A 10,842-nucleotide genomic window follows, 5' to 3' on the forward strand; every position below is an offset into this window, starting at 1 on the left:
CTGGCACTCTCGAGAATACCCGGCAACCACCCGGCCGGCAGGTAATCCTGACAAATCCGCAGAATAAGACCACTCCTCACCAATTTTTCCCAAAAGCTCCTGGTCCAGGCCAGATACGTCAGCCTGGACTACTGCAACTCCCTCCTGGCTGGCCTCCCAGCATTAGCCACCAGACCTTCAGCTCATCCAGAATGCAGAAACACGCCTGGTTTCAACCTCCTCCGTGACTCCCATCCTCCCCTCATCTCCTCCACTGGCTACCAGTGCAAGTCGCATCCGGTTTAAGACACTGGTGTTTGCTTCCAAGCAGTCAAGGGTCAGCTCCTGGTTATCTGCAGAAGATGATCAGACCTCGCCGGCCCGATCGCCCCCGATCGGCTACCAGGGCGGCTGTTTCCCCTCCCCCACACGAGCAGCAAAAGGTCTCGACTTTGCAGCCTGGCCCCACATGGTGGAACGATTTTCCAGTGGAAGTCAGAACAGAGGTCTGAGCACCTTCAAACGGAAACTCAAGACGCACCTCTCTTTATACCCTCCTCTTCCCTAAACCCTCTGCCATAACTATTAAAAAAAAAAAAAAAAAAAAAAAATTTTTTGGTTCAGACTATCTTGTTTCTCCTTACTGTATGCAAACTATAGTAAGGTTTTTATCTGCATTTTATTCAATGGACTTAAGTGGACTTGATCCTGAGTTTGGTTACACTGTTGTAAGTCGCTCTGGATAAGAGCCAGCTAAATGCCTATAATGTAATGTAACATATAATCACTGATTATATCAAAGAGCACAGATGGTTCAGACCCCTCTGAAGGAGAGAGAGAAAGAGAGAGAGAGGGTGGCTTACTAGGTGACATATGAAAGGGGTGAGAGAGAGAGAGAGGGGGGCTTACTAGGTGACATGAAAGGGGTGAGAGAGAGAGAGAGAGAGAGAGAGAGAGAGAGAGGTGGCTTACAGGTGACATATGAAAGGGGTAGAGAGAGAGAGAGAGGGTGGCTTACTAGGTGACATATGAAAAGGGTGAGAGAGAGAGAGAGAGAGAGGGGGGGCTTACTAGGTGACATATGAAAGGGTGGAGAGAGAGAGAGAGAGAGAGAGAGAGAGAGGGGGGACTTACTAGGTGACATATGAAAGGGGTGAGAAAAGAGAGAGAGAGGGGGGGGCTTATTAGGTGACGTATGAAAGGGGTGTGCAGGAAACCACAAAGGCAGAGCTCAGGGGTTTTGTTTTGAGTCAGTGGCCAGAGAGTCCGACCAAACCACAGAGAGAGCTACACCTCCAGCATTGTGCAAAAAACAGCCCCTCAGACCAGCAAGCAGGTCTCAGAGCGTGATCTTAAGCACGCTCTCAAAGGAAAGACGTTATAAGCAGGAAACAAAACAGTACTGGACAATAATTAATACTGCCCTGCCCCCTGCCCCCTAGTACCCAATGGAACCTAACTTGCTAGGATACTGCTCTCTTTGGTCACACACACACACATACAGGCACGCACTTCTTCCCCTCAGCTATGCACTCACACCCTGTTTGTCAAACCCCCCACCTCCCCATGATCAAGGATAGTTTCAGTGAGTCCATTCTGCTCAGACTTTACTCACTACATACATTCATTAGAAGAATACTGCATGTCCTGAATGAGTAGAACACTTTAATGGCCGTGTCACCACAGCTGGTCACATGACCATGGAACGTACCATCAGGGCAGGAAAAGAAGTGGAATGATCAAGATGCTGAGTGATCACATCATTTCAGACTTATTGAGATGTATTTAAATCTTGGAGACAGATTGTAATATAGCGCACTGGTTTCTAAGCCGCTCTTTTCTGGTCTCATGTAATGGAAAGGTGGTCTGAGGTGTGAAGTGAATAAATTTGATCGGAGCGTCAGTGTAGTTTCAGCGCTGAGAGAGGGAGGAGCTGCAGCTCAGTCTTCCTGTGCAGCTCTGGTCTGTGTAGAGCTGAATGTATAAGGCTGTGAGTGGAAAAAAACTAGACCTCCCCTGTCACCAAAACAGAGCAGTCTGAAACAGACAAACACATTTTACTTGTAATGAAAGAGAGAGCCTTGTGCAAAAGCTTTCAGAAACAATAAGCAGTGCAGTGAACTCAGAGATGGAAATATATCAGCCAAAGTGTCTGCCCATGTGACCTTTAATGCCTTCCTTTTATTATTGTACTCCTCAACTAGAATAACTCTGTCCCAGGAGCATTTTAAAAGCCATACAAATGTATGTTTTATGGAAATGTTTTGAGAGTTCCTCCCCTAAACAAGCAGAATAACTGTCACCCTACCAACCCCACCGCCATACTACCTGCAGCCCTTTCTGTTGTTTGACTTTTTGACAACAAACATTATAATGTGAATCATGGTCACAGAACACAGACATTTCTGTGAAATGCAAAAGAATAGGTCCAGTGTGATTAATGCTACACAGCAGCTGAGTACGTGTTCACCGCTCTTCCTCAGAGAACGGGTGCATTCCCAGCTCCTGACACCAGGGGGCGGGTTACAGCATGAGCATCAAGCCACAAAACTTCCATTCTTGAGGGATCTGGAATCAGACCCGTGTGCAATTCCATTATAAGTGCAGTTAATTGCTTGTGTGTCTGTACTGTACGTACCGTATATAAAACTGTTTGGTTTACGTTCATTGGATTCAACACCAGTAACTCTGTTTTTGTTTGTATTATTTTAATGATTATTAAATTATGCAAATGCAAACTTTGAGTTGAGGCTTGACAAAAAGCAACTTGAAAACTGATCAATCATTTAACGCTGGGATCTTTCCATGTACAATGTGATGCTTACAAGAATGTTTGCACATTTAATAACTAATAATTAAATCCTAAAATAGTGTGAAACTGACAGATTTCTCTGTTTGGCACAAATGTATCTATGCCACCTGGTCACAATACTGGACAGAACAGACAGACCTCAGACTGAATGGTAACCAGGCCCTTGTCAGGCCTATTTTAAAGGCACAGCCTGCTATACATGTAGCATTAGCCCTTAGTGGGAATGAATACCATCAATGAGACATACTCTGCATGAATATGTGATACGAGGTTAAGCATGATCATTTGCCATTACTGACCGATACAGATTTTATTTACAGCACCGAAAATATTGGCTGGACCACACCATGATACATTTCTGTCATAAAAAGACGAATGGCGATAACAGTCTTAAGATACTGTTACATTACAGGAATTTCAGACATACTCTGTCTTACCTGTATGCTTAGATAGATACTTTCATTCAACCCTGTGGGGTAATTTGTCCTCTGCATTTGACCCATCTTAGTTACTTAGGAGCAGAGGGCGGCCACAGTGCAGCGCCCGGGGACCAACTCGAGTTCTGAGGCCAGTGCCTTGGTCAAGGGCACCTGCAGGAGCACGCCTAGCCTTCTTGCGAGGCAACCCTGCTAACCACTATGCCACCCTGCCCGCCCGGTTTGATGCTGCTGTTTGGAAACCATTAGCTCTCAGTGCCAAAGTTCTGTTCATGAACTTTCTGTACTGAAATATATTTTCATTTGTATCATTAAGTCATTATTATATGTGTGTGATTTGAAATAATTCTGTTTTGATGTTGGAATAGCAGTGTTTATTCCAAATTGCATGTTTTCTCTAAAAATGCATTTGATCCCTCAAAGATCCAGCAGCTATCGTAGACTGAAATAAATGCATCTTGTATTTACAGTTTCAGACTAAAGTTGACAAAGTCCTTCTGTTATGATTGTCGGTGTTCAAATACTTTTGAGTATCAGGAACATAATCAAAACCATTTCAAATGATTGAAATTCATTTTAATTCCATTACACTGTTTGAGTAACAACAGCTGTCATATGCTATTATGCCAAAATTAGGATTCATACACCAGGGTAATTTGTAAACAGGGACTGTGTTCTGGAAAAAAGTCATTATAAGAAGAAGAAGGAGAAAAAGAATACCCAGAAGGAGCTATTAATATGAATATGATTCGCTGATTTAATGGTATGAATCCCATAATATCATCATTATTTATGCCTTTTTGCAATAGATGAGGACAAATATGGGCAACATGCAACAGAGAACTCCAGTCCGTATGATCGAGAGCCAGACAAGCGTGGATAATTCACCTCCTGAAATATAAATATGTGTTTAGGATTTTGTGAATGACATTGAGATTTTTTTGTTACTACAAAAAAAATGATGTAAAAATCAATATATTTTCCTAGTTAAATATAGTTTTACATTACAATTGTGAATCAATACTATATGTGCTATCATGCTGTACATTCATTTAAAAAAGCTTACCCTCAACATTCAGCTTGGTCCCGTTCCCAAACAGGATCTCCCCACAGGTGGCCACAGCACAGTAGTAAGTCCCAGCATCAGAGGGGCTGAGGTTCCTCTTGGGGAAGTTGTAGACACAGCTCTGTGTGGGAGACACAGCCCCAGAGCTCCTCTGGCACTCATCACTCCTGTTCCATGGGTGAAATGATTCCTGGAGGGACTCTCCTGAGCCCTGTCTGAACCAGTACACACTGTGTTCTCCTGCACAGGTCTCAGTGTGTACTGTACACTGCAGAGTCACAGAGTCTCCTGGCTGCACTGACTCAGACTCGGGCTGCTGCAGTACTACTGTCCTGTTGTGTGACTCTGAACCTGAAGAATTTAACAATTAATAACATAACAGGACATATGCTTGGACTCAATCATTATATTGCTTACTAGATTACATTTGAACTAGCAATCCGTTATTCAACTCATTGATTATTACTATCATGTAGTTGAATCTAGCCGATCTGAACTTCCCAATCTGGATTAGTGACCAATGCATGCAAAACTGCCTATTTGTCTATTTGTGATGTTTCATTAAAGACTTAGAAAATCATAATGCAAATTTACAGTGTTTGGTTTAACATGCAATGTCTTAAACAACAGTATACCTTAATATATTTATAAAAATAGCATTTGATCCAATACACGACACCAGACAAGAGTTTGGCTAACCCTACCCTAAAAGAAAGATCTGCTTTCCTAGGATAATTTAAATTCACTGTTAAAAAGCATATTCCAGATGTTATTATTTAATAAAAATAACACTTTTCTGCAATATTTCACTGGTATTGTGCCAGTGAGCAAAGTATTTTGTTGCAAGCCTGTAACTACTGTAAAGCATCATTTTAGGTTCATATTTACCCATCACCATTAAAGTTGTTCCATCTCCAAAGATGGTCTCACTGTAGGGCATCATAGCGCAGTGGTATGTGGCTGAATCTGATGGCTCTACTCGTGACACAGTCAGGTTAAAGCTCCCCTTCTCTGCTTTAGCACTGAAGCGTTTACTGTTTTCAAACTCATTGAACAATTGAGTATCCTTGTCTTTTCCAACTTGCACTGCAATGTGCTGAATCTTCTGTCCAAGAGGCTGCTTATACCAACTGATATCATAAAAGTTTTTAGAGTAGGAGCATGGGAGAGTCACAGTGTCTCCGATCTGAGCTCGCACCAGCGTGTCAGGCTGAATTATATTCCCAAGCAGACCATCTGTAAGACGACAGAAAACAATATTTCAATGCAAATGGCAGTGTGAAATACGCAATTAAAAACCACAACAATCTCTGTATAAATAGGTCTATACAGTCCGAATGTAAAGTTATTTTGTCTGACAAGTTAATAAAAATTATACACTTACAGACTTTGCTGAAAAGCACAAGAACAACACAGAGTGGTGGCATCACGTATCTGATCTGAACTCTCTCTTCTGAACTCTTGCTCTGCCTGAACCTCTGGCTTGCGTAGACCTGTAAACTCAACGTGTAGGATTGAGATAATATTATATTTCATTCATGAACAGTAGGGGGCACATGTGGGGCAGATTTGATGGCTGTTTAATGAAGCAAATATTGGGTGCACAAGATGGTGCAAGCATCCGCTGATACACACCATCAGTGTAAAAAAGAACACTGTTGTCATTATTTCCATCCTGCGTAATAAAGGTCAAATAATAATATATTCAGTGTTATTTACAGTGCAGTAATGTGGAAGTCTCCATAGTTTTAAATAGGCTACTTTAAGAATAACTTTAGATTGAAAATGGCACCTTAATTCGTACTACGGTTTAATATGTGTGTGTGTGCTGTGTGTATGTGTGGTGTGTATGGTTGTGTGTATGTGTGTGTGTGTGTGTGTATGTGCAAGTATTGTGCGATGGTTAGTGTGTGTGTGTGTGTGTGTGTGTGGTGTTGTGTGTGTGTGTGTGTTGTGTGTATGTGTGTATGGTGTGTGTGTGTGTGTGTGTGTATGTGTGTATGGTGTGTTGTGTGTGTGTGTGTGTGTGTGTGTGAGTGTTGTTGTGTGTGTGTGTGTGTGTGTGTTGTGTATCTGTGTTGTGCGTCTTGTGTATGTAAATGTGTGTGCGTTGGTTGTGTGTGTGTGTGTGTGGTGTGTGCGGTGTATAGTGTGTGGGTGTTATGGTTGTGTGTGTCTGTGTATGTGTGTGTGTTGTGTGTGTGTATGTTGGGTGTGTGGTGTTGTTGTGTATGTGTGTGTGTGTGTGTTGTTGGTGTGTGTGTGTTGTGTGTGTTGTGTGTGTGTGTGTGTGTGTGTGTTTGTGTGTTTGTGTGTGCATTGTCCATGGTGCTGAATTTCTCTGCTCTCTCTGGGATGGAACAGTAGGAGTCAGTGCTGCCCGTAGCTGCACAGGGCTAGGAATCTGCATTCACAGGCATTTTTGCAATTTTTCACCTTCTTTCATCTGATAACATAAAAAAGTGGTCAAAAATGTTAGAATGGCTGATTATGCTAATGACTTCAGAACATTGGGCAGCTCACTGGAATGTTCATACTGTGATGTCACACCTGATCTTATATTGTGATTTTGCGAGGTGTCTTTTAATATGTAATTTAATGATTTCTAATTCCACACCTCATAATTTATTACTGAAATATTTTCTCATCATATAATGAGCAATGTACCAGCAATAACATACATGACGTAGATTGTCCATATCCAGGGTGTCAATGTCAGAGGTCTGAGGTTCTGTCACTGGATGACATCACAATGCCCTCATTATGGGAACTACCTCTGTTATCTCTCCTGGCCGTGTCTCAATGAAGCGTCAGTTCAATCTATTTGCATTTAAACTTAGAGTATATACGTTTTTTAAATATAAATACATTTTTAAACATCATAAATTAGGCTCTCAAAATACATGACATGCATGAGCAGCAATAAACTTTTTCAAACGGGTTCCTTTAGTCTTTTTGCACAACTGCAACCAGCACTTTCGTTTAAAACAAGACCATGGACAGCACCGGCCCTTCTCACAGGCAGGGGGGCAGGTGTGGCTCATTGTAATTAGGCCAGCTGCTCCTCATTGCTTAATCATTATGAAAGGGCCTTGCTTTCAGGTGTAAGGAGTCTTTTTTTCTGAATGGTCGCTCTTGTGTTTGAAGTTTTATTTGTTGTGGACTTTTGGCCTCTGCGGAATCTTTTTATTAATGAAATGTTTTCTGTTGTTTTTCAGTTCCTGGACTAAAATAAGGCCAAGTATATTTTTTACTTAATTTTTTCCACCCTGTCATACAGTGGCCAACCCCAGCACTGCATCAGAAGGGCTATAAGGCTAAACGTATTATTAAGAAGAGTCATTGGATACTAAACATTGTTAGGTATTAAATAAAATTGTTTATATTTGTACAGTGTTTAAGCACCTATTTTACCAACATGTCAAATGTTGTATTGAGCTCAGTGAAAGTTAATGAAATGGCTAACGAAAAACCATGATTATAAAGCTTTCAAACTGCAAGTGAAAGATTTCTTACAGCCCTCTGAAGTGCTGAGAAATGTAGAGAGAGAAAGGAGGAAAGAGATAGATACCCATCGCCTAATCACTGGGCCTTATAAAAGGGCCTTCCTCACTGTTGTAAGGATCCTTTTCTTTTATTGTGAAACGTTGTGTTTTTGGGTGTCTCTTGACTTTTTGCCTCTGCATGATTGTAGGTTCCATTTTACTCCTTCTGTTTTGTTTTTTTTTTAAATGAAGTTTTTTCATTAGTTTTTCAGTTTGTGGGCTAATACATATAATCACTGATTATATCACGAGAGCACAGATGGTTCAGATCCCTCTGAAGGAGAGAGAGAGAGAGAGAGAGAGAGAGAGAGGGTGGCTTACTAGGTGACATATGAAAGGGGTGAGAGAGAGAGAGAGAGAGAGAGAGGGTGGCTTACTAGGTGAAATATGAAAGGGTGAGAGAGAGAGAGAGAGAGAGAGAGGGTGGCTTACTAGGTGACATATGAAAGGGGTGAGAGAGAAAGAGAGAGAGGGTGGCTTACTAGGTGACATATGAAAGGGAGAGAGAGAGAGAGAGAGAGAGAGAGAGAGGGGCTTACTAGGTGACATATGAAAGGGTGAGAGAGAGAGAGAGAGAGAGAGAGGGGGGCTTACTAGGTGACATATGAAAGAGAGAGAGAGAGAGAGAGAGAGAGAGAGAGAGAGAGGGGGTGCTTATTAGGTGACGTATGAAAGGGGTGTATGCAGGAAACCACAAAGGCAGAGCTCAGGGGTTTTGTTTTGAGTCAGTGGCCAGAGAGTCCGACCAAACCACAGAGAGAGCTGCACCTCCAGCATTGTGCAAAAAACACCCCCTCAGACCAGCAAGCAGGTCTCAGAGCGTGATCTTAAGCACGCTCTCAAAGGAAAGACGTTATAAGCAGGAAACAAAAACAGTACTGGACAATAATTAATACTGCCCTGCCCCCTGCCCCCTAGTACCCAATGGAACCTAACTTGCTAGGATACTGCTCTCTTTGGTCACACACACACACACACACACAGGCACGCACTCTCTCTTCCCCCTCAGCTATGCACTCACACCCTGTTTGTCAAACCCCCCCACCTCCCCCATGATACAAGGATAGTTTCATGTGAGTCCATTCTGCTCTAGACTTTACTCACTACATACATTCATTACGAAGAATACTGCATGTCCTGAATGAGTAGAACACTTTAATGGCCCGTGTCACCACAGCTGGTCACATGACCATGGAACGTACCATCAGGGCAGGAAAAGAAGTGGAATGATCAAGATGCTGAGTGATCACATCATTTCAGACTTATTGAGTATGTATTTAAATCTTGGAGACAGATTGTAAATATAAGCGCACTGGTTTCTAAGCCGCTCTTTTCTGGTCTCATGTAATGGAAAGGTGGTCTGAGGTGTGAAGTGAATAAATTTGATCGGAGCGTCAGTGTAGTTTCAGCGCTGAGAGAGGGAGGAGCTGCAGGTCAGTCTTCCTGTGCAGCTCTGGTCTGTGTAGAGCTGAATGTATAAGGCTGTGAGTGGAAAAAAACTAGACCTCCCCTGTCACCAAAACAGAGCAGTCTGAAACAGACAAACACATTTTACTTGTAATGAAAGAGAGAGCCGTGTGCAAAAGCTTTCAGAAACAATAAGCAGTGCAGTGAACTCAGAGATGGAAATATATCAGCCAAAGTGTCTGCCCATGTGACCTTTAATGCCTTCCTTTTATTATTGTACTCCTCAACTAGAATAACTCTGTCCCAGGAGCATTTTAAAAGCCATACAAATGTATGTTTTATGGAAATGTTTTGAGAGTTCCTCCCCTAAACAAGCAGAATAACTGTCACCCTACCAACCCCACCGCCATACTACCTGCAGCCCTTTCTGTTGTTTGACTTTTTGACAACAAACATTATAATGTGAATCATGGTCACAAAACACAGACATTTCTGTGAAATGCAAAAGAATGGGTCCAGTGTGATTAATGCTACACAGCAGCTGAGTACATGTTCACCGCTCTTCCTCAGAGAACGGGTGCATTCCCAGCTCCTGACACCAGGGGGCGGGTTACAGCATGAGCATCAAGCCACAAAACTTCCATTCTTGAGGGATCTGGAATCAGACCTGTGTGGAATTCCATTATAAGTGCAGTTAATTGCTTGTGTGTCTGTACTGTACGTACCGTATATAAAACTGTTTGGTTTACGTTCATTGGATTCAACACCAGTAACTCTGTTTTTGTTTGTATTATTTTAATGATTATTAAATTATGCAAATGGTGTAATAATTGCCTGTTTTGTAGATATAATTCTCAGGATCGAAACTTCATGGTACTGCACCTAGTGACTGACCAGGGTGTCATTCTGATGTCTATCTCTAAACATCCTTTAGAGACAGACTGCCTGCATGCAGTCGAGAATACCTATTTACCACAGAATAATTATTAAACACTCGTCAAATTATTAAACATAAATCATTCAGTCAAATTGTTCATTGTCTGAAATAAGGTGAAAAATTATGACAATGATGATTATGAGGTGGTGGGTGGTATTGGTGATGTTAACAATGACGATGATGATGATGATGATGATGTTAACACTGTGGAAGATGATCCTAACTAGAAAAGTGATCATGATATTTGTGAATCTATGTAATAGTGGCAGGGGCGGGGCTATCCTACTCCCTGACAAAGGTTCCTACGTTCCCTGAAAGCTCCTTGGAGCTCTTTAGAAACTGACATAGCACTGGCACTGTTCGCCGGGCAGTCCACTCTCACGATCAAACGTGATATAGACCCATGAGCCCACCAAAGTGAAAAGTGCATCATGCCCACATTATGCTAGTTGTTTTATTTTTCTTGTACGCATTACACTTGTCACTCTAATGCCTGGATGTTCAGTGCAAAATCTATCTTCCAAGATTAATGAGCACTATGAAGCTAGAGCATCTTAAATTAGCTCCAAGCAACTAGTGTTAGCGTTCCAAATATTACAGCATGTCCTAACTTTGAGTTGAGGCTCGACAAAAAGCAACTTGAAAACTGATCAATCATT

General features: G+C 42.0%; 1 protein-coding gene and 2 long non-coding RNA genes across 3 annotated transcripts in view; 1 reads left to right on the forward strand and 2 right to left on the reverse strand.

The window, feature by feature from the left end:
• The window catches only part of LOC135249701 (uncharacterized), a 139,787-nt gene that overhangs the window by 17,996 nt on the left and 110,949 nt on the right, over positions 1–10,842 (forward strand). The gene's annotated exons all lie outside the window — the stretch shown is intronic.
• On the reverse strand, positions 3,962–4,458 carry LOC135249963 (uncharacterized). Its single transcript, XR_010328837.1, has 2 exons — positions 4,295–4,458; positions 3,962–4,119 (listed from the first exon to the last, which is right to left on the reverse strand). It is a non-coding gene; the product is annotated as an uncharacterized LOC135249963 (long non-coding RNA).
• On the reverse strand, positions 4,496–5,732 carry LOC135249961 (uncharacterized). The gene is made up of 3 exons (XR_010328835.1): positions 5,679–5,732; positions 5,183–5,530; positions 4,496–4,645 (listed from the first exon to the last, which is right to left on the reverse strand). It is a non-coding gene; the product is annotated as an uncharacterized LOC135249961 (long non-coding RNA).

The sequence above is a fragment of the Anguilla rostrata genome, chromosome 3 (assembly GCF_018555375.3).
Source record: "Anguilla rostrata isolate EN2019 chromosome 3, ASM1855537v3, whole genome shotgun sequence".
Lineage (NCBI taxonomy): Eukaryota > Metazoa > Chordata > Actinopteri > Anguilliformes > Anguillidae > Anguilla > Anguilla rostrata.